At 41.7% G+C, this 24,220-nt stretch overlaps 1 protein-coding gene across 1 annotated transcript in view; it reads left to right on the top strand.

Annotated features, from left to right (window-relative positions):
• Positions 1-236: 236 nt before the first annotated feature.
• ptprdb (protein tyrosine phosphatase receptor type Db) overlaps positions 237-24,220 on the top strand; it is a 217,944-nt gene continuing 193,960 nt past the window's right edge. Inside the window, exons 1-2 of the mRNA XM_050044542.1 lie at positions 237-335; positions 506-618. The gene's annotated coding sequence lies outside the window, so the exon portion shown is untranslated. The remainder of the gene's footprint in view (positions 336-505; positions 619-24,220) is intronic.

Here is a 24,220-nt window from a genome sequence, read left to right on the forward strand (position 1 = left end):
TGGCAAATATTCATCAAGACTTTTGATGACTCCACGTGCCATATCTGTGTGTAACGCATAGGTGCTTTGTGTTTTATATCTTGACCTAGTTGAAGAACTTTTAAGTGTCGGATTGTTTAATTCAATTCTGTGTGTGTGTCTCTCACTGCTGCACCTCTGATCTGTCTCTCTCTCCTTCTCTCTCTCCCTCTCTCCTCTCCTCCCTCTCTCCTCCGGAGCTTATCTCGGTGCGCATCGTCAGCATCAGTTTGAAGTCAAATCTGACAGCCGCTGCCTTGCCCGGTCCTTTTTCCGTCTCTCTCACTCTCCGGTGGTCATCCCGGCTCGTTTAAGAGGTACAGTCCCGGATTAGCGGGCTAAACGTGTGTAATTATTGATGTACTTTTTGGGGTTGGGTAGGTGGGAGGAGAAGGGGGGGTTGACCTCGATTGCCGCCCGGGATGTGAGAGTCTCTAGGCTGACGTGCTTTCCCCTCAATGTGGTCTTACCTTTTCTCTCTTTGCAGTTGAGTCGGGACTGTGGGAGCGCGTCTGATCGCTGTCTTCAACTTGGGGTGAAGAAAGACACGGGAAACTCCTCGGGATTCTCCGTACACCGAGCTCTGATCCGGATATTCTGGTGAGCACACTTCAAAAAACAATCTTGCTCTTTATTCCTTTTACGCAAACATGTGAAAGTGCTCCATGTGATGTGTTGTGCTGATGTGAAACGGGCGTGTCTAAATAACCCGGGTACTTTTCTCTTCTTTTTTTGTTTTTATTTTTTATTTATTTGAATTGCCACCGTGAAACACTTGAAGAAGCGTTTCATGAATTGTTTGCTCGTGCCAGGAGCTGGAAAAAAGGCAGCGTGGTAGCGCAGCTCGGTCGCTCCTCTCTTTCAATTGTTTTTACCCCATGGCTGCGAAGTTGGCGCTTATTATGCATGGGAATTAAACGTGGGCCATTTGTGACTATTATCAGTCAGTATTCTTATCACGGAGGGTGAGGAGAGTAAAATACAGCCGGCCGGGGTGAGGGAGCGAGGAGGGGAGGGGGATTAGGTGAGAGGAGTGTGAGAAGAAAGAAACATTTGAGGGATCCCTCAGGGAAGCTTCCTTTCTTTTATGAGAGAGATTTTTATTACTCTTTTATTTCTCCACAATGATGACATTGTGTGATATTGTTCTAAAGCCTCTACTTGATATGCTATTATTGTTGGAGCCATTACTCCACACCATGTATATATAGTGACATCCTACAGTACTTGCTGGCTGTGCTGTAGGCACAAATCTATGGGGCCATTTGCTGCTTTTATTGTCCTGTTTATCAATTAAGCTTGTCTATAATGGAGATATCACACTTCCTCCAACATAAAACATTACTCTCCCACACACCATCCGTTAGCATCTCACCTCCCACATAGCCACACTTGCTGTCCACAGCCGATTATCTGGTTATGTGCCACCATTTGCACTAATAGAGAGTCCCTACTTAATGTAATGACAACTCGATCTGTCAGCCCATGCACAACAGAGGGCCGCTTAAAGGCTCATAAGCGGTGTCATCAAGGGCAGATTGAGAAGCCGTAAAGACACAGAGGGCATGACAAAGTGCTGGTGGAGGTTGTTTGAGCAGTTTTGCTGATGTGTTTTATTGTCCATGTACAGTATGGGGCCGTCAATGTGAAACATGTACCCAGGAACGTGTATGTGTGTGTGTGTGTGTGTGTGTGTGTGTGTGTGTCTTGGTGCGTGTGGCTGTTTGTGTGCCAGCTTTGCTCAGTCATGTGTATGCAAGGAAAGAATAAGTGAGCAAAAAGAAAAGAGGGACAGATAGAGGGAGGGAGAGAAGGAGAGATTATGCTAACTCAAAGTATTGGAGGAAGAGGAAAACCCATGTAAGCAGTTTTTCTTTTAGCTTATATATTTATATATTTAGCTGTCAGGGCTTCACTGATACACAGTAGGTTCTTCTGGCTTTGACATGCTTGTCACCAGCATGAGATTTATATGAAAGAAGGCCACTGCTTATTTTAGCTTAGCTACGCGACTGCAAGACAAACAAGGGGAGGCTAAGAGGATTGACCAAACAAGACCACTAACTTAAGTACAAATGAGGGCGACTTATAACTCAGGTAACAAGAGGGAAATATGCCGGACAACAGTTGAGGGTCTGCTGTGCTGTGTCCCAAATCAGTTTTCGCAGTGGCACAAAAAGCTGTAAGTGACAGCGTGGGTCAAGTATGTCGGTTACGTTTCAACTTTGTGGGGGGAGACATATGAAATGGGGGCATTGGAGGTCCTCCGCCAGAAAATGTTGAGCTTCAAAAACTGAATTTCCTGCACTCTGGTGAATTTTTATGCACCATTCAGTGTTTTTTCTGCACAAATGTATGGTTTATACGTCTTGGATGTTGTCAAAATAAAAGTTATTTTGAGGTTTTATTGTGGGGAGAGAAATTCACATGTTCTAAGTATTAATGGGGACGTATCGCCCACCTTCCCCCACAGCCTTTGCCTATGACACAGGTAGAAATGATGCAGCAGTGAGTGGGGTGAGTTGTGGATATCAGGATCTTTCTCATGTTTCTTGCTACATTTAAGTTAAAAGTAGTAACGTATCAAAGGTAACTCATTTCAATCTGTGAGTGTCCCATGCCATCGCTTCTCATTTTACTTCCTCTTCTGATGGGTTTTAGTTTGGGCTTCACAGTAGAGATTTTAACACTCATTGAAGACATAACCAGTCCTTTGCCAAAAAAATCTGAGCATCAAATAGGGCTGCAACCAACGATTATTTTCACTGTCAATTAATCTGTTGATTATTTCTTTGATTAGTCGACTAATCATTTTATCGAATCATCTGATGTCTTGTTTCATACTCACGCCAAAGGGTTTTAGTTCACCATCATGAGAGATTGTGTGAAGCTGCCAATATTTGAACGTAAGAAGCTGCAATGAGAGTATTTTGGGGTACTCTTACAGTACTTTTCTATGAAAAATGACTCGAACCGATTAGTCAACTATTTAAATAGTCACTGATTATTTTAATAGTCGATAAGTCATCGATTAGTCGACTAATCGTTGCAGCCCTAGCATCAAACATTGAATTTCCTGTATTCTGGTGAATTTTTATGCACCAGTTTGTCTTTTTTGTATCAATTATTAGTGTAAATGATTTTAACTTTGTCAAAATAAAAGTTGTCTGCTGCTTAACATTTTTATTAAGGGTACAAATTCACATTCTGAATGTTGAGGGGGACGTGTCCTCCGTGTGCCCCCCGAAATCTACGCCTATGGTGCAGTAAGAAATGATGCACTACCAGTGAGGGAGGTGAGCTGTGGATATTTAATCGTCAGAATTTATCTCATGTTCCAACGGGTGAAAAACATTTTTTATATGCAGCTGCAATTGAAATTTCCTGTTTCTCTAAAACTGATTGAAGTAGAGAAGAATTTTAAGCAAGCTTTGAGGAGATAGCTAACAAAAAGTCTCTCAGAAAAGAGACTTGCACAACGTAACACTGTGCTGTCCTCTTATGTTTCTTTTATTTCTATATGTAATTATATGGATATTTTATTTGTGCCAGTCGGTCTTGACAGACGTAACATCTTGCCCTAACCCTCCACTCAGAGGATCACAATGGAAAAAAGCCTGTGGCTGCATTGTGTAACTTAATCTGCAACAGTTGTAGATGTGTGTGACAACTGTCTTAAAGTGAAGCAGCTGTGTGTGTAATTCATGATTGTCCAATAGTCTGTGTATCTTCTAGCTGCATTTAAGGTAAAAGCATTAATGTATTAAAGGAAAGTTATTTCAGCTGGTGAGTGTCCTGTGCCATCCCTACTCAGTTTACCTCCTCTTCAGATGGGTTTCCATGTGGGATTCACACGGATGTTTCAGTAGAGATTTTGACCCCCATCGTACACATGGCCAGGCAATCATGCAAAGAACCAGTCATTTAGCCTCGCCGACCCCCATCACTTTTTTGTCAGGTGAAAATGAGATGATGTATTCTCAGATGATGTGCCGAAACGGTGTTGCTTATGGCAGTCAAGATGATGATGATGATGACAGTGTCGCTATTGCTCTCATACTCTTAATAATACAGATCATCTGATTATCACTGATAAAAGGGCTGCACATTATGAAAAAATTTGGACTTGGACAGATATTGCGATATGAGTCACGATTATAGTGAGAATGACCATTTTTGCATTTCATTTTCACTGGAAAAAAAAGATGATGTCATTTTGGTGGGGTCTGTACTAAACAAGCATGTTCTCTTATGTCTGGAGTAAGAGGTGCATCTCCTTGTCACCACAATGCTTCATTTATAATGATGTGTTATGACATATTTTACCTTTTTAAAAAAAAAAAAAAAAAAAAAAAGATTGCAGTTCCTGCGATTTGGATATTGCACTCGGCCAAATTGTGAGTCCAATAAAATTTTAATTAATTGTGCAGCCCTAACTGACACTAATAATAAAGTAGCTAGATGCATGACATCATGGTGATAATTGTGTTAACAGCGCTGCAGTCAGGAGCAGGGCGCTACACTTCTACACCAGAATAAGATCAAAAGCACTTGATTTCCCAGAATGCTCTTCACTCTAAGAGCTGTGCGACTTTTATTTGGAACGGAGGCAAACACCGGGTTAAGGGGGCTTTCGCAAGAAGCAGACAAGTTGAGTGTCTTTTTGACAGCATGAAAGAATGGATCTACTTGTATTCGGTGTTGTTGTTAAGATGGTGGGCTGGCAGCATCATCACAGTCTTAAGAACATGACAGTCCGTGCAAAATGGTTGCGGTGTACAAAGCCAATCCTGATATTTCCATGTGACAGATTGTGTGTGTGTGCGTGTGTATTTTTTCTCTTTTCTCCGGTTGTTGTTTGTTCTCTCAGACACACACTCACGAAATCACACATAACAGGCACATACGAATGTACTTACGCACGTTATCTAATTTTTAACATGGGCTAACATGACAAACAAAGCGTTCAACACGTTCTCAAAAAATACCCAAAACACATCGATGCAGGCCTGCGGTCACACTTGCCTACACACTTAGGTAAAACCTTATTGTGTCTTGGATGTATCCGCCCATCCTGTCATACAGTACATGGCCTTGGGCTTAAAAATATCCGAGCACAGACACACATGCCCACAGACACACACGGTTTCAGCAGGGACAGCCCTAGTGAGCTGGCACAAAACCAAAGAGCTGGTGATAACGAGGTTGAAGTTAGTTAGGATTTTAGCTGCGCCTCAACCTCCTAACACCCTTTCTAAATCTGATTCATCCCAAAATGAGATGTTTTTCCAAGAGAGGGAGATGAAAACATTCTCTCTCTCCCTCTCTCTGTCTTTCTTTCTCCCTCCCTTCTTCCCTTGCCAAATACAGTTGAGCTCACCCCCCCCCCCTCTTTCTATTACTCTCATACTCTCACACACTATCTGTTTCACACCCCGTTCCTCCCTCCCGTTCTCTCACATCTCTCTCTTCTCTCCTCCCCTGGCACCTCGATGTGTTTCTCTTTAATTGAGATGCATTTCAATGTGGTGCAAATTAGCTTTCTACAGCTCCAGTCTAAACTTGCAACCTGTGTGTGTGTGTGTGTGTGTGTGTGTGTGTCTGTGTGTCTGTGTGTGTCTGTGTGCCTTTGCATGTATGTGTGCATGTGTAATCTATACGTGTGTGAGAGTGTGTGTGAAAAGAATTCCCACAGTTGAAAGTGAAGGCGCTACCTTCCTGTTCGTTTCTCCAACGCATCTTGTGATGCCTCCTCTCTCCCACAAACTTACATTTTTAGTACAGCATTAATAGCACTCACTGGTTTGGACTCCTTTAGTGTGTGTCTCTTGGCTGGAGGTATTTGCTTGCCCCCCCCCCCCTCTCTCTTCGGATTTGAATTCAGATCTGTGCCTCTGAGAGATGACAGTGCATGGCAGCTCATTAGGGAGAGGGCTGGAAATCAGGAGGGTCAAGAGGGCTTTATGAAGACATGTTTCAGTTATGCAATGCTTGTCTTTCTCAGCTGATCTGATCTGGTGCTGTTTTGCTGAAGGGAAACGCTGGCTGGTGATTCTGTACACTGGGCAGGGTGAGGGCACGAGTGCAGGGGTGTTTTTTGAGTAACACGTTTTTTGAGTAACAAGCAAATCACTGCCAATTAATAAGTTATAGTAAGTTTTCTCCTCGTTTTAGAAACTTAGAAATTGTCTAAAAACCAGAGTACTGATTTGTAACCTGGGGGTAAATCTGAGGGCTGCAAGATGATGAGCAAGAGGGGAAAACACAAAACATTTCTGCTGTACAACTTTGGCTTACTCTTTTTGACCTTCCTCAAATTTGTGCTTTTTTATTGTGAAATACGGGACTGTTTGAACTTTTCTGGCCCCTAAAAAGTCAATAAGCTAAACAATTTGTGATGATTATTTTTGGTTAAACCGCCCACATGTGTAGCTTCATGCCAAAGAGGTGGGCAACCACTGAATTAGAGGTTAAATATATTAACTAGTGGTGGAATGTAACTAAGTACAAATTTTAGGGTCCTTTTACTTAACTTGAGTATTTTAATTTCATGACACTTTCTATTTCTACAAGTGCAGCTGAAATGATCAGTGCATTGCTTAGAAAATTAACTGGCAACTGTTTCAATAATTATTTAAGCCAGCAGTTCCCAACTGGTCCAGCCACAGGGACCAAATTTCTCCTTAGTCATGAGTTCAAGGTCCACAAAACAGCGTCATACTTGCGTTTGGCCATGTCATTGAGCTAGTTTTCTGTCTCTGTCAAGTATCTGCCTGTTAGTCACTCACAATATCGACGCTCTGTACTGCAAATTCACTTTATTTCAAATTATAGTGTGTTTTTAAGATGGGTGGTCATGTTGAAGTCATTTGCGGTACATTCAGAATGGACCTGCGACACACTTTTGGGCCACATTCCACCAGTTGGGAACGTAAAAGTAAGAAGTAATGTGACTATTTTAATTACTTCATCAGAGAAATGTAACTTAGTACATATAATTACTTTTTGTTTGCTTTTCTAACAAATGACCTGTTGACCTGTGTTGTCTTAAATATGCTTAAAGAAGGCATTCCTGTGAAAAGATGCAAAGCAACAGAATTTTTTTTTTCTACATATAAGCTGTTTACCCCCCAAAAAATATGTAACCATTAATATTTTGATTTTTTTTTTTTTTTTTTAAGATATTTTTTGGGGCTTTTTAGCCTTTAATGTATAGGATAGACAAGCGTGAAGGGGGGAGAGAGAGAGAGAGGGAGTGACATACAGCAAAGGGCCACAGGCTGGAGTCGAACCCGGGCCACTGCGGCAACATTTTGATTAATAACTGTTTTCAGTAACTGTAACTGATTAGACTTACATTTATTTTGTAATTTAATTACATAACTAGTTACTCCTCACCACTGTGTTTAAGTCATTATGTCTTATGCAAAAATATGGTTCCAGCTTCCTAAAAATGAGGACTTGCTGGTTTTCCTTTCGAATATTTTGATCATTCCAATTTCTTAAATTGGTCTAAAATTTTCTGCCTGAGCACTTTTAATTTGAATACCTACATGCATTCTGCTGATTGTAATTACACACTTTTACTCAATGCAGGACTTTAACCAGTAACAGTATTTTTTCAGCTTGGTTTTGGTACTTTTACGTAGGTAAAGGATCTGAATACTTCCCCCACCACTGAATAAAACCTTTTACTGTGAAAAAAGTTCAGAGGATGTGGAGTTACATTTGAAAATGTGACATAATCTAACCTTGTGGCAAATACCGCCTCCTCTTTAGAGCAGCAGTGTGTAGGATTTAGTGGCATCTGGCAGTGAGGTTGCAGATTGAATCTGCTGAACTGAATGTCCCTCACCTCACCCTCCTTTTATGAGTGTGTAGAGAACCTAAAGTGGCCTTCAGGTAATGTAAAAATGCAGAAGGCCCTCTCTAGATCCAGTGTTTGGTTTGTCCATTGTGGGCTACTGTAGAAACATGGCAGTGCATCATGGTGGACCCTGCCATGGACCTACTCCTTCATTAGATATGAAGGGCTTATCCTAAGGTAACGAAAACACAACAATTCTTATTTTTGGGTGATAGTTACAACTGTTACATTCCAGTTCTTCCAGTAGATCCCCTTTAATCCTACATACAGCTCCTTTAAATGATAACAAGCTTTATCTAGAAGAGGAATTCAGCGTGAAGTATCTTGAAGCAGGTTTTACTGGGTGGTCTCTGGTGTATGCATGTGTGAACCTGACATGGTGCACTTTGTGCCACTTCGTGTGTGCGTATGCATGCGCACATGCATGCATGTGAGTGTGTGAGAGAGAGCGAGAGGAGTCGTTAGGGAGAGTGATGCTGACAGTGGGGTGACCTTGGGGCTCCCAGTCTTCCTCCTGTCGATGAAGGGGATGACTTAGTGCCTCCCTCCTCACCCATGATGGCTCATTTATTATCATTAGGCACACAGTCAAAAGATGCTGCTCAGGCCCTCAAAACAGAGTGGTACGTCTGCGGGTGTGTGCGCTTGTCTCTCTGTATGCGTGCGTGTGTATATCACCGAGAGTGAGAGACAACAGGACAGGGACAGAAAAGGAAGTCTTATCTCTTGCGATAAGTGCTGCACGTCTGAGCATATGTGTCTGTCAGCCCGTGTTTGTCACAGGTGCGCCTGCCTTTGTGTTAGCTTCTGAACGCGTGTTTATCCATATCTTGACGGCAGACGCATTGCCTGTCAGTCCACATCTGCCTGTGAGACGCGCCTTCTTGCCTGCTGCTTACCATGCAACATAAATAACAGTCCGCGCCATAACCCTAACCTTGCGTCACCTCAGCCAGCCAGTGAGCAACACCAGTGGTATATGGGTACATCAGGGCGGCCTCTGTGCTATCGTTTCTCAGCGTGATGGATGGAGACTTCTGCAGGCCAGTCAATACCCAATCTGAGCCCCACTGTCCTGATTTAAGATACAGCAGCACCCAGGTGACACACTCAGAGGCACGCCACTTTAATCACTCTGAGCATCAACTCTACACTGCCAAGATTGGTGTGTGGGTGGGTTTGTGTGTGTGTGTGTGTGTGTGTGTGTGTGTGTGTGTGTGTGTGTGTGTATTAGTATCTCACTCAGTCAAGCACTGCTGTAATCACACAGCGATCGGCAAGTGCCTGCACTTCTGACAGAGTTAACATTTCTTTAGAATTTAAGGGGAGGAACATAAATAACGCTCACAGGGGAGGATTTATGCTATGTATAGCTTGAACGGTAACAGAAAACGTACAGAAAGAGTTCTCTGAGAGGGAATGAAATTTGTGTGAAGCCTTGTGTAAACTGAAAGTCCTCATCCAGTAACCCTGTCTCCTACTCAGCGTGTTTGTATACTTCTAATTGCTCTGCCAAACGGAGGAAATGCTATTCTGTCTGGATTAGATTGAGTTTTTTGTTGTTGTTTTTTTCAATCCATGAGGAGAGGAGTGAGAGGGACAGAGAGAGAGACATGATTGGGTGTACAAAGCATACAATGGTTGAGACTGAGATTTGTGTCCTGTGTCCCACATGTTGTTATGTTTTGGTGAGGCCACTTGGTTATAGTGAGGGGAAGATTGTGGTATTGCTTGAATGTTAAAAAAAATCAGTGCATTCTGTCTCGCGTCACCTTCAAGTCAGCCTTCATTTTTTCAGTATGTAACCAAGACCATCACCTTTCCCAAACCTTAAAGGTATGGTCTGGAGTTTTTGAAATGGGGTTGCATGAGGTACTTATCCATAGTCAGTGTGTTACCTTCAGTGTATGGCGGTCAGTAAGTTCAAAGTGTAGAGAAACAAACAGTAGTACTGATACAGAAGCTAAGCCATGCATTGCTGTGGATGGGGGTCGGCAGCAAAACACATTTTAGCCACTTCCAAAAAGACCTAGACAAAAAAAAAAAAAAAAAAATCATTACCAGTTTAAGTGAATGCTATACTGAGAATATTTTAACTGAGTACCCTCGCTGTCAGACTGCCCTTTTCTTTGGAACTACATTTTCTTAATTGTAGAACTTCCATAGTCCTACACATATTTTTTTGGCCCTTTTGTCTCCTTCTGCAAAAGTTCTTCTTCTGTATACTCTGGTCTCCACAGTCGTTGTCACTGTCATAATCACACATTCTTTTAATTTTATTATCGTATTTTTTGTCTCTTCCATAAACGGCTAAAAGTCTGACCCAAAGAGCGTCAGCGTAATATGGTACGTGGCACAGTTGCACTTATGTGTAGGAATACGGAAGTTCTATGGTTCAGAAAATGTAGTGCCAAAGGAAAGGGGTGATCTGAAGGCAAGGTAAATTTAAATTAAAGTACAATTAAACTGATATCAATATTTTGTGTGGGCCTTCTTTTAGGTGGCTAAAACACATTTTGCTGCTGCAGTGCATTGCTTAGCTACCGTGTCGGTACTTCTGCCTGCTTCTCCGAACAGGGAGCGGGCAGACCACCATGTGCCAAAGGTAAATACACTAACTATGGATAGGTACCTCATACAATCCCATTTCAAAAAATCCAAACTTTCTAACCTAAATCTAACCAGTTGCCTAAACAAATCCTTAAAAACATAAAACCTATTCGCATGGAACTAGTACTACATGGAACTTGTAATAATTGCAGAGGTCGTCTGGGATCTTAATCCCATACGAATCTGTCATGTCTGTAATTTGACAAGTAAAAATTCCACCAGAAGTTAGCTACCGTATTTCGCAGAACACAGAGGTCGTGATAATATTAGTCCGGTATGACTTGGCATCTTAATGATTTTGGGTTGTTGTTGTTTTTGCAGGTTTTTTTTTTGTTTTTTCTGCGTCTCTGTTCTGCCTTTTTACCAGTCAAGACATATGGAGGCTGCATTGGCAATTATAAATGAACACTTTGACAGTTTTTGGGTGCAAATTCAGGCAGCTCATCTCAGCATGGTGACCCACACTGTAATTAAAATGAGTGTGTCTTCGCAAGTCCAATGCCTGCTTTTCTTCTCAGCAGCCATTCCTGCTGTTGTTTAGGAAGTGGATGCTACACATGCATGCCTCCTGTGTGCTCAAAACACAGATGTAGATCTAAGTCATATTAGGTCCCCTGGTAATACTAGTGCCATGCAAACAGGGCTTAAGATGTATCTGAATGTGATTTTTATCAGACATGTTTGCATTCAGATAGGTCCAAATCTGCTGTGCAAACATGTCATGCTACCTTTGTTTCATACAAGGACATGAAAGTGAGAATGGGAAACAAAAAGGTGAGTAACTTTAATTCAGCACCGTCAATGTGTACAATCTCCCTGCTGTTTCAGTTTATGAGCGCCTCATGCGGGAGAAAACGCTTCAGTACGTGCGGTAATCAAGGGAAGATTGTGTTTGTATGAGTGAACGGCTGGATATCGCTACTTTATCAGAGAGTAATCTGTTTGCAGTGGTTCAAATTGTTCCCTCTTGACATGTCATCATTCACATACATGCACAACACACGTTCTTGTGTACACAGAACCACACTTTAACGCACACACACACACACACACACACATCCACGGCCCCTCCCCTCCAGTCCCTCCACTTTGGCTGTTAGTCTAATTTATGAGGTGCCGTTAATTTGGCCTAAACGCTCGTTGCGAGACCTCCCTCCTCTCTCATCCCTTCATCCCTGCATCCCTCCTTCTCATCCTCCCTCTCATCAGTCACTCGGCAGAGTAAATCAGAGGGGTGGTATTGCACAGCAGGCAATACATAGACTGGACACCTTGACTAATATACCGCTGTCCTTCTCCCTCCCTCGCTCTCTCCCTGTCTATCTAGCTCTCTCCGTCCCACCCTCTCTCCATCTCTCTTGCCCGCTGTCTAAATCAAATTTGGCTGCTCTCCTCTCCTCTCCTCTCATCTGTTCCGCCTTTAGTTTGGCTTCTTCCTCATTACTACCTACACTTCTTTCACCTCTCCTGTGCTTGTTTCCTGTGCACTTTCTCTCCACTTTTCTCCATTTCCCCCACCCACTGTCTCCTCTGTCCTCTGCCTCTCTCCCTCCATTCCCCTCCTTCGCTCCCTTACCTTGCCTCGCTCCTTCTTGCCTCCTCCACCGTTCTCCTGTTCTCATGTTAGGTGTAAATTTAGAACAGAAGGCATGAGGGGATGCTGTGTGTGTTTGTGTGTGTGTGTGTGTGTGTGTGTGTGTGTGTGTGTGTGTGTATGTATGCGTGTGTGTGAGAAAAAGAAACTCTACATGAAAGCTTCTCAGAGTCCCCATACAGCACTCAGATGGGGCTGATTAAAAACCTAAAGCCTTGGTTTTCATCCACATTTAGGATTCACATAAAATCAGATACACACACTCACGGGCACACCGTTGTACACACTCGCGTGCACTCGGTTACACACAAACACATACACTCGTGCACACACAAGCCCCCCCCCCTCATTATCTTTCTCTTATTTCTCTTTTTGCTCCCTACTTCTGTCCTTCTCTTGTTTTTTCTCCCTCCCTGTCTGTCTGTCTCTTAAACACAAACACACACTATAGTGACCAGCTACGGCTGATTCTTCCCGATACAGTGGAAGTGAACAGAAAGAGCATCAGGCACCCGAGACTCCCTCATCGCTTTACGCCACATTGTTCTCTCTAATTCTATACACGACACACACCTGGGAGTAACCCTGTGGTGTATGCACTGTTCTGGACTGCCCCGCACTCCTATACATCACTGTCCATCTCTCCACCTCTCTCTCTTGTCTCTCGCAGTCTCTTTTCCATCCATCACCCCGCTCTAAATCGTTCTGGGTTTCATGTCTATTTATTTTTCTTCTTTTCCTTCTTATTTCTCATCTTTCACAGCGTCACTCTCTCATCTGCCGGCCCCCTCTCTGTCCCTTCTTCACTCTCCTCTTCAAATTCCCACAGCACAAAGGGCTTAGCTCCCTCTCAATAAATGTAACAACATCTAGCCTCCTGTTCTCTGCCATACACTCCCCCCACCACCACCACCACCACCACCATCTCTACCTCCCCCCCTCCCTCCCCTCTCTGTCACTTCTCTCTCTCTCAGCGGGCTTCCTACTTGTGCACACTTACAGTCACAAGATAAAGCATGCTACCTCTGCCTTATCCCTCTGTGTATTATATAAAGCCACTGTGGTTATCATTAGGCAAGAACACCTTAAAACACTGCCTCATTCTATATAAAGATCAGACTGTCTTCAGAGCAAAGAATTGACTTAATTAGAATAGAACAGAACCAGAAATGGGATTTTCAAGGATGATACCAATTTACGAGCATATATATGAGCCAATATCCGTTCGTTGCATAACATAAACATTTTGACTTATTTTTATTGTTTACTTAACAAGGACAACACGAAATACATTTATTGCAGCAGGTTTGTCTTAAAGCTAATTTTCATCTGTGATCCCAGGGCAAGTGCCTCCAGTGATGCTGTAAAAGACTTAATAGTTGTAGCAAATTAGAAGAATTCACCTCAAAACAAACACAATAAGACATCATTATCACAGCCACAACTAAAAACAGACTTCAGATCACCCAGCTAACTAAAATCAGCCATTTAAAGCCTAAATAAAATCAGACGTGATTTTCCAATTTCCCCAGATATATATCTATCTAGAAACTTTCACGCTTTCCGACATTTTATTTCAATACAGCATCGTTTAGCTCAGTGACTGCAAGTCTAAGAATCATTTTGACATTTTTTGTCGTACCAGAATGAAAGTGTTTAAGTGCTTCGCTCTCTGATACTAAGTGGTACAGAATTCCACATTCAGGCGCTGCTTAATGAAAAAGAAGCAACATTGTGGACCAAAATTTGACATGACAGTTCCCTTCAGTGGAGGCTCTTGTTGACTGTGAGAAAGCACTGCAGGATGTTATAAACTGCTGCAAATACTGTGATATAATAACCCAGCATTAACCATTTTTGAAAAAGAAATCAAAAAAAGTTATTTCAAATTTGAGTATTATAGGACTGGCACGATCAGATTTTCATTACACAATTGTCGTGACCGAAAGAGTTTTCGCGATAACGTCATTAACAGCAAGATGCAAAAAATTTGACAATAATAGTTATAATAATGTCAGTCAAGTTAATCTTTAACTTTGTTTACACAATCAAACACAAATGGTTTAAGTGGCACTGGATCATTTACAAGATAATATCATATTATTATATGTGTATTATTAACACAATGTCAAGATTTCATTTTTTAATATAACGGTTAACGTCACTACCAGTACATTGCTACACCCCTAATTTAAACGAAAAATTCTATGTCCTGAGAGTCACTGAACAGAAAACTGATCATTTTTTAAGAAAAGAAATGCCAAAATGTTCTGGTTCCAGCTTCTTCAATGAGATGATTTGCTGGTTTTGTCAGTCTTCTCCAATACAAACAGAATATTATTGGGTTTTGAACAGTTGGTTGGACAGAACGAGATGTTTTATAGACAAAACTATTCATTAGTTATTTGAGAAACTAGTTGGCAGATGACTCCATAATTAATAGAAATGCCCATTGTTGCTCTAAAGAAAGCATGAGTCATATAAACATAAAATAACCTTGAAAAACTAATATCTATAGCTGCTCTAGAGCTGCAACAATTTAAATATTATCTGTTCATCGATTTATTGGTTTGAGCAATTTTATAAGAAAAAAAAAAGTCAAAATTCTCAGATTCCAGAGTGTTAATTAAATGTGAATAGTTTTTGGTGTCTTAGCTTCTCTATGACAGCTAACTGAGTATCTCTGGGTTGTGGCCAAAACAAGACAATTGAGGACATCATGTTGGACTTGTTGGACACTGATCGATATTTTCCATGATTTTCTGACATTTTTATACCAAACAACTGATCAATTAATTGACAACATAATCAACAGATTAAATGACAGTAAAAATAGTTGTCAGCTGCAGCCCAGTTCACACTGATACATCCATGATCAGCCCCAAGAGTAATAAACTAGCAATAACAACAGAATAGAATAGTTTTGTATGTGTAACAGGAGAGGTTGTGATTCACCATTGGGAGCCCTTTACTTGGTGGATATATATTGAGTGCTCGTCCAAACGCCGACTTGTGAAATTTTATTCACCAATAAATACATTCAGGTCATGTTCTTTGGGATCAGCGGCATAAATCAGGACTTATCAGCTTCTGACAATACTGGCAGCCGGCTAAAACAGTCAGGTAAGTGCAGAATGATAAATTATTATTATATAAAAAGGTTTTTTCAGTTTTGATTTTTGGGGATTGCTGGACCCATTCATTATTTCCCAAGTGAAAAGCATTCAACACAGATCATAAATGTGGTAATATAAGGATTTACACATGTGAAAAGAGCATCCCTTTAATTCACAACTCCCCACCCACCCGAGCTCAACACTTTCAACTTAGATAATAATCAAATTCAATGACAGACATGGAGCTCGCAAATCAAGTATGAATTGGGTGCATTTTCTTGTGTGAATCCATTATGTGGCTGTATCCCTGTGAGATCTCTGGGAGGCAGGCCAAGTGTCTCCGGCTGAGCCATCTCCATTCGCTGTGTGTCTGTTCAGTCAGCCACACAGAAGACAGATAGAACCACCAGTCTGCTCACCCCTCCAGTCGCACCAATGTAATCAGACCTCAGCAGCCATAAACCACCGGCTATGGACACTCTGCCCGGCCCGTTGTCACACACACACAAACACACACCCACACACGGAAACACAATCCCAAGTACACAGATACAGACAAATGGATGCAAGTGCAGGCTCGTGCACGAGGACGGATTTGCCTGCGTTAGCTTAGACACGAGCCGCAAATGCACAAATATGACAGATAGTGCCGTTACATTGGCTCACACATATCTGTACGCGCTGACACATATATGCACACACACGGCTCTTAAAGTGAGGTGTCGGGTGCTGAGTGGTGGTCCTCTATAAGTTGAGGCTTTCTGCCCAACATGTCACACTCTGCCGGTGCAGAAAAGAAGTCTTCTGGCCCAGGGGGGACCTTTATCATGTTGCTCATCCTGCCACCATTATATGTGTGTGTGAGTGTGTGTGCGTGCATGGGAGAACTACCGTCTACTGCGCGTGTGAGTTATGTGAAAGCTTGTGTCTTTATCTCCCTCCCTCACTGTCTCTTCCCTTCCATCACTCTTTTAGCACCTCCATCAGTGTCTGTTTCACCCCTCACCACCGCCTGCGTCTCGGGCCATTTTGTGTCTGTTTGTCTTTTTGTTATCTTGTATCTTTTGTTCTCCTCCTCTGACAAACTAACACTCAACGTCTCCCCTCTCCCGTCTCCCCGTCTTTCTTCGCTCTCTCTCTCTCTCCAGCTTTGCGGTGTGAACGGTGGTGGATGACTGTGCTTTAGGAGATTTACTGCTGGATCCTGTCTCCGTCAGGTGTCGAGACGAAAGGAAAGCGATGAAGGGGGGGAGAGAGAGAGGGAGAAGCAGATGGAAGATAGAGCAGTACACAGGGAGAGGGAGAGAGGGGAAGGGAATGGAATCAGAGGATGAGGGTAAAGAAAGGGATGAGAAAGAGAAGATTATGCAGGGGGAACATAGAATGAGATCGAGTACGAAAAATGTGAACTGCGTATAGAATAGAGAGGCTACACTATGTTTTTTAAAACAGTCTCTGAATATAGTTTTGCAGAATTGCTCTATGCTCCGATATAGTATCCTTTCTCTTTTACTTTCCCTCTTTTTCTCCCCTAACCACGCACAGACACACAAACTCACACAGTAACAGTAACAGACACAAACAAATGAATTCATGCCGTCAGTTCCTGGTACAGCTCGCGTCCACGCTGACCAGAAACCAATTTGTGCTTCTTGGTAAATGCGAAAGATTTGCTGATCTCACACTCTCGTTTAAAAACTCAACTCTCTTGACGGTTAAGCACTGTGGGCCTCGTGAGGGGTTAAAGTTGCGGCTGAAGGGTCACTGTGAATGTGTTTAACCCACTAAAAGACCATTCACACTCTTTAATGGCTCCCAAGAGGAAACACACACATATATCTTCAAAGACCAGGCTGGCTGCCTCAGAAGCAGAACATATATTCACAGCACACAAACACACATTACTCTTGCTATGCTTGTGAGGACTGTTAATCGCTGTTTTTCTGTTTTTCCAACATTATTATTCAGTATGGTATAATCAACAGTGACAGAAGCACTGAGTTTTGAGGGGTTTGGTCCATTTGATCAATTAACCCTAATGGAGCCAAATCAGAATAAACAGAATCATCCATTTATCATTTGTATGTCATTTTCTCTTGCAGTTCGCTTCCACTTTGGCATACACTAATGTATGTGAAAGGGTCAGTTCAACCCAAAACCAAAAGACCATGTTTTACCTCTTATGTCAGTCTAGATTATTTAGGTGTGAGTTGCTAAGAGTTTGAGATATTGCCTACAGAGATGTCGGCCTTCACTCCAGTGTAATGGAACTAGATGGTAGGCGTAGGAGTCACTGGAGGATCCACGATACGATATTATCGCGATACTTGAGATACAGTATTATTGTGATTTTAAATATTTTTTAAATATTTTGCAATATGCTGAGTATTGTTGACTGAATATACTCAGTCAACATCTGTTTTATTTAATAAGATAATGTTTTCCGTCAGTTCATCTCACTCCAGCCATTTTTTTGCAGCAGCAAAATGTATCTAGTGGACAGAAAAAGCAACTGATTATGTTATTCTAGTAGTCTACATAAAGTTAAATTTGTATTTCTCATATTAATGATTTATCTGCTTAAAACGATACTTGGTACTGGTTGACAATACAGTATTGCCACACAAAAATATTGCGATCTTCTGCTGTATTGTTCCCCCCCCCCACCCTTTCTAGATGGCACTCGCCTTGTGGTGCCCAAAGTGCCAAACATGCATTTAAAAAAACTCAACAGCAATGTCTCTTTCAGAAATCATGACCTGGTTACTCAAGATAATCCACATACCTTGTTGTGAGCAGTTTCAAGTATGAACTAACATCAGCCAAGCATATCACTGCACAGAAGGAAGCATGCATGACAGTGTGAGATGTAAACATTAATGGCGTCCTCCTTGGCTGAGCTGCAACTTTAGCTAGCGCAGTGGTGCTAGGTGAGCTAGCAGTAGATGCATGCTGCCTTCTGTGCAGTGATACTGTTGGCAGGTGTAGTTTGGTGTAAAGGAAAAAGGCCTTGCATGAAACTGCTCCCAAGAAGGTCTGTGGATTATCTTGAGTAACCGGGTCATAACTTCTGGAGTTTTTAAAATGTATTTTTTTGGCACTTTGAGCACCACAAGCTGAGTGCCATTTAGTTCCATTTTAGAACATGGCACTCTTAAATACTTGATTCTGATTGGTCAATCAACAAAATTCTGGGGTGTTTATTTCTTGAGGTATCACCGCTGCCCTGCTGCTCCGTTGCTAGGGACGCCATAGCAATGGCCTTAGACTGAAGAGCATCAAAATCAGTTAACGTTAGTCCACACAGGCCAAATAGGATCAGAGTGGAAACGGAAACGTACCTACTGAATGTATACACCTGCTGCTTTTGCTTTTTAATGATTATAACAGTGAAGAAAAGGCCGACCCTGCTGTACAGGAACCAGTGAAGGGAAGCAGGGAAACTTTGCTCATATTCAACCAGCTATGTGTCAACGCATTATGTGCAGATGAACGTTGTTTGACTTCTTCCGCAGCCCCCAGACAGCTGCCAGTCTGGGTGCTGGGGGTGAAGCTAAACACTGTTCATCTGCACACACTGTGTTACCTTGATTTTGTTGCTGTGTAAGTCTGACATCCTGAATATATCCTTCAAATGCATATTCTAGAAATTTGAGAGTATTTCTCCAGGGAGTGCAGTTAGCGACAGTGGGAGCGCCATGCCAGTCCAGCTCGGAAACTGAAAGTTTGTCAGACTTAGCAACAGAAACTAAGGGGGGGCGGGCCTTAGCAAAGGGTGAATTCAATATTAATTATCATTAGGCTGCCGTTGCCATGGATACAGAGTACAGACACATTTCTTTTTGCGAATTTTGAATCAATAAAACGTGCTTTAATCATTATTTTGTGTCACATCACTGAATGTTTTAGTAGTAAGCCATGTTCTAAGCGGGATAATGTATAGTGAGCCGGTGACAGTTGAAAAATAACTCCCTTCAGGGGAATGGAACCCCGACGCGTAGCGCAGTAACCATGTTCAGCAGTCACCGACTCACTATACATTATCCCTTACATATTTGAGAGAAGGCAGACCTCTCTATGGCTGATAACTCCAACACTCAGCAACTTTCACCAACACAAGCTAGACTAACAAATAGCACTGCAGGTAAGCGGTATTTCTGATTTTGGGATGAACTTTCCCTTTAAGTGATTGTTGACATAGAAATTCTAGCCTAGATTATTAAATCTAGAACTTGTTATGGTGGGCAGTGCGAAACTGTGCTACTGTATGTATTCACCCACCATACAGTGGATGGTTACATGGTCAGCTAGCCTAAAAATAGTTCCAAAAACACACTGTGTATACAGTATCAATAACATATTAAACATATCACTAATATCTGACAGTCCAGTTTGGTCGTACACAGATTCTACATCAATTCAGTGAAACATAATGCATTCTGCTCTCAGTGGTTTCATGTTCAGATTTAAGTCCATAAATATATATTAGCTGTGTTATCAAGAAATTGCTCATAAAGCGCAACTGCTTCACATCCTTTAGGCCAAAAATAGCACTGCATCAAAACAACACAAGGGGCTGCACTGATGTGGGCGTGAGGCTACAGGTACTGGTGAGGAGATGAGATACAAACCAGGAAGTCCAGATTAAAGCCTTATCATACAGCACAGCAGTTTATAGTCCTTTGAGGAGGGATTTTACATCTCTGCAAAGTTATCATGTCAGCAATTATTTGCTCCTCCGTCTAGACGCTCCAGAGGTAAACAGTAGGATTAGCACATTGCTACATAGCACAATTCTATAGATTTACAGACCATACAACAAAACACGGCATTAGCCACAGCACTGAGTCATTGATCTATAGGAAAAATACAAATAAAGAGCGTTCAACTGTCTTTTGCAAAGTGACTTTTTGTGCAGTGGAAACCTTTTATAGTGATCCTGTCTGTCCAGGTCAAACTCATCACTTTAAGTAAATGATCATTGTAACCAAATATTTTCTTTTTCTTTACTTCTCATGCAGATTACCATCTAATTGAAATGTGTGTGTTTATTACATGAATATAAAGCAATGGAAAGGACAACTTAACCATTTACTGAATTTTATTGACTGTTTTTCCCTCACCAAGGGCCCACTCAAGGGGCATTGCGTGACCAGTTGTTATAAATCCACCTGAAGAGAGCGACTTCAAACACATGTGCTTTCCCTGTGTGCAGTTATTTTCTATCTCCATTACTGGCAGCCATGACTGTTTCGTATTGTTTGAGTAGACTACAAAAGGTAGTCTGAGGAGTTTTTCTGCTGCATCTTGTTGGCTCGTGTTTCAGCCCAGTCAGCTGAAGGAAATGTCGGTATTGTGCATTTCTGCAAACCACCAAATTATTACGTTTGCACGTGTCATATGCATCATATCATTTTTAAAGTGATGTACTATATGAGCTGACTTTAACATTGGGAGGGGAGGTGGAAGGGATGGTGGATAGCATGTCACCTGGGCGAGACCCATCCACCAACCAAGCTGCAGACCATTGCAGACCACTGTTCTGTGCAAACCAGTTGAGAAAGAATCATTGCTATTTTTCCAGCGGCTTTTTAGGCACTACACATGGATGTTTTTTAACTACCCGTCCCTGTTTTTCTAGTGTTTTTTTTTTTTGTTTGTTTTTTCAGGCACTGAACATGAATGTTTTCTGGCAATCTGTCGCTGTTATATGAACAGCTTTTTGGGAACCAAAGGTGGATGTTTTGTAACTACCCATCCCTGTTTTTCCTGCAGCTATTTAGGCACCAAATGTGGGTGCTTTACAGTGTCTTGTTGCTTTTATTTTTCAGTGTTTTTTAGGCTGTTTTGTAGCAACCAGTCACTTTTTAGTAATCAGCTTTGTAGGCTCCAAACATGGATGTTTTGTAGCAACCAGTCACTGTTTTATAATTGGCTCTGTAGGCACCAAACATGGATGTTTTGTAGCAACTACTCACTGTTTTATAATTGGCTTTGTAGGCACCAAACATGGATGTTTTGTAGCAATCCATCACTGTTGTTCCAGCAGCTTTTAAGGCACCAAACATGGGTGTTTTGTAGCAACCAGTCACTGTTTTATAATCGTCTTTGTAGGCACCAAACATGGATTTTTTTGTAGCAATCCGTCACTGTTGTTCCAGCAGCTTTTAAGGCACCAAACATGGGTGTTTCGCAGCGACACGTTGCTGTTTTTCCAGCATTTTTTAGGCATCAAAATGTAGATGTTTTGTAGCAACCCAATACTGTTTTTCCAGCAGCTTTGTAGACACCAAACGTAGGTGTTTTGTAGCGACCTGTCGCTATTTTTCCAGCGGGGACAATTCCAGCGGGGACAATGCTACGAGTGGTTGTTTTTTACTAAGACATCAGTGTGTTTCCTGCCAGAATAGTGTCACGAAAAGCATTGCTTTTTACACAGAAATTGCTGCTTTTCCTGCCAGGATTGTGCCCCCTTTCTTTTTGCTGTCATGATTTCAATGTGCACATATATATATGTATATATATATATATATATATATATATATATATATTTACATTGTTTATTTTTTTTCCCATATTGTCATTATTTTCACAGCTTTTGTACGAGACAATTCTGTCCCAAGCTTTTTGATCCATGTAAGCAGTTGATCAGAGTAACTATGATCATTGTTAGTGGTTTCCACTGTATTAAAATGTGATCACACCAGGATGAATTTATTGTCAGGCTTGTACACTCTGTGACTGGTGGTCAGGTTCACACTATGTTAGTCTGTCAGTTACAGCGATGCTGGCAGCAATGTCGGCACAATCTGGACACCTCATGTCATTAAAAAGCATGGCTCATCTTCAGAATGCTCCTGCTTACAATGAACACTATTTTCCCAGATAGAATATGAGAATGGTTTAAAACAGTTAAGGCATTATTCCGATTTGAGTTAACCATGTGCAATGATGAGTTGACACCAAATCTGCGTATCAGTATTCAGATCTCCGGGCCTAACAACTTAGAAAGTTGTGAGGGTGAAGCTTCCCCAAAATAACATGGAGCTATCAACTATTTAGATATGAAACTCAAGCACTTTTGTCTTGGCTTTTTGTTTGCAATGACAATAATTGTGCTTTGAATCAGTTAATATTTGACTTGCAAAGTTTTTGGGTACCATGCAAATAGTTTTATTTCTAGTTAATTACTATTTACTATTTTCCTTTCAAATTACTTTTAGTTTTTTGCAGATTAAACGGATTTACAGTTAATTAATATTTTGTTTCAGTTTCAATTAAATATTTGTGATTGCTAGACCAAATGTTTGCGCTAAAGTACTGACATCTTCATCAGAGGATGCTGAATCCAGCACGGATCTTAGGACAGGAACAAACTGTGTCCCTCTATAGAATTTTTATTTGCATCTCAGCTTATTATTATTTAATCTAACCTGTATAACATGAATGATTTCATTATATTTCATTGTACAGTGTCCCTACTGCAATAAATAACATACATGTTTTTCAGAAGTAAATAACACAAATAAAACACACTCATACACATACAAATGTTCAGCATGAAAAACTTGGTAAACATCTGTTCATGCATGAATGGCCGCATTATGTGCTGTGGAGAAAACCTAAAAACCAGAGATGTATTGAGAGAGAGAACAGAAAAAGAGATGGTTTGAGGCACCCATCTGTCAGAGAAAAAGAGGAGAGACGGGCTTAGAGACAGACAGAGTTGTTGAGAGATGGGGGGGGGGGATTGACAAACAGCAAACAGCATGTGGATGCACAGATTCAGGTTGTGAGACAAGAGAGACAGTGGTGGGGGGGGGGGCGACAGAGTACAGAGACAGAGGAGACAGAGACAGGAGGAGGGAGTGAAAGACAGCCAGCCTGAGAGAGTGACAGAGTGCAGTCCTGAGAGGGAGAGTGTGTGGGTGAATGTGAGAGCAGCGCTAGCTAACTCGTCTGTCAATCTGAATCTGTGATTGACACCTCGGGGTCCGGCGCTCCTCTCTTAGCCCACTGGCTCTTCCTGTCAGGATGTAGGGCACAGGGTCGCACACACATGCACATAAAACACACACACACACACACACACACACACACACACACACACACACACACACCACAGAAAAGATTACATACCTACTGTGGGTTGTGTGATAGACACACACATCCGTACATGATAGAAAATACGGTGCGGTTGTGCATGTGTGTGCAAGTGTGTGTCTTTGTGTCGACACACACACGTGCAGGCGGGGTCTAGCAGAGGCGAGGTCTCCTGTGGGGTCTACTCTTGCTGACTGGATCTTAACCTTTGACATATGACCTTTGACCTTTATACTGTCAGCAATACATCTTTTTACTGGACCTATCTTTCATGTCAGACTATCTGTGTGCATGTTTGTGCGTGCAAATGTGTGTGTGTGTGTGTGTTTTTATGATTACATTCCTACTACAAAGTGCTCTTTTTTCTCTCTAGCTACACAAACACAAAAGCTATCTTATATAACAAAGACTGTATTAACATTGGAAACATTAAAATTGCATACACATGTTTTAGAGGTAGGCCTGCATGATAGGCCAAAAAAAAAACAAAAAAAAAAAACAGACATTGTGATTATTTTTGATAGATATGTGATATGAGTCAGATTTTAGTGTGAATGATCATTTTTGCATTTTCACTGAAAATAATAATATAGGATGATAATGTGATTTTTGCTGCAGTCTGTAACGAACAAGCACGTTCCCGTACGTCTGGAATATGATCTGTTGGCCGGGGTGTATCTCTGTAGCGCCACAGTGCTTCATTTATAATGGTATGTTGTGACACATTTTACCTTTATCAAAAAATTGCAGCCCCTGCAATTTGTATATGTATTGATGTGGCTGATTAATTGGCGCCAATAGGACATTTTACAAACTATTGTTATCAGCAGAACTTCCTCCTCTGCAGCCTCCATCAGTCACACAGGGACGTACATCACGGACTGGAGGTGAAGAGGGGAGGGTTGCTTTAAA

This window comes from Epinephelus moara, chromosome 5, assembly GCF_006386435.1.
Source record: "Epinephelus moara isolate mb chromosome 5, YSFRI_EMoa_1.0, whole genome shotgun sequence".
Lineage (NCBI taxonomy): Eukaryota > Metazoa > Chordata > Actinopteri > Perciformes > Serranidae > Epinephelus > Epinephelus moara.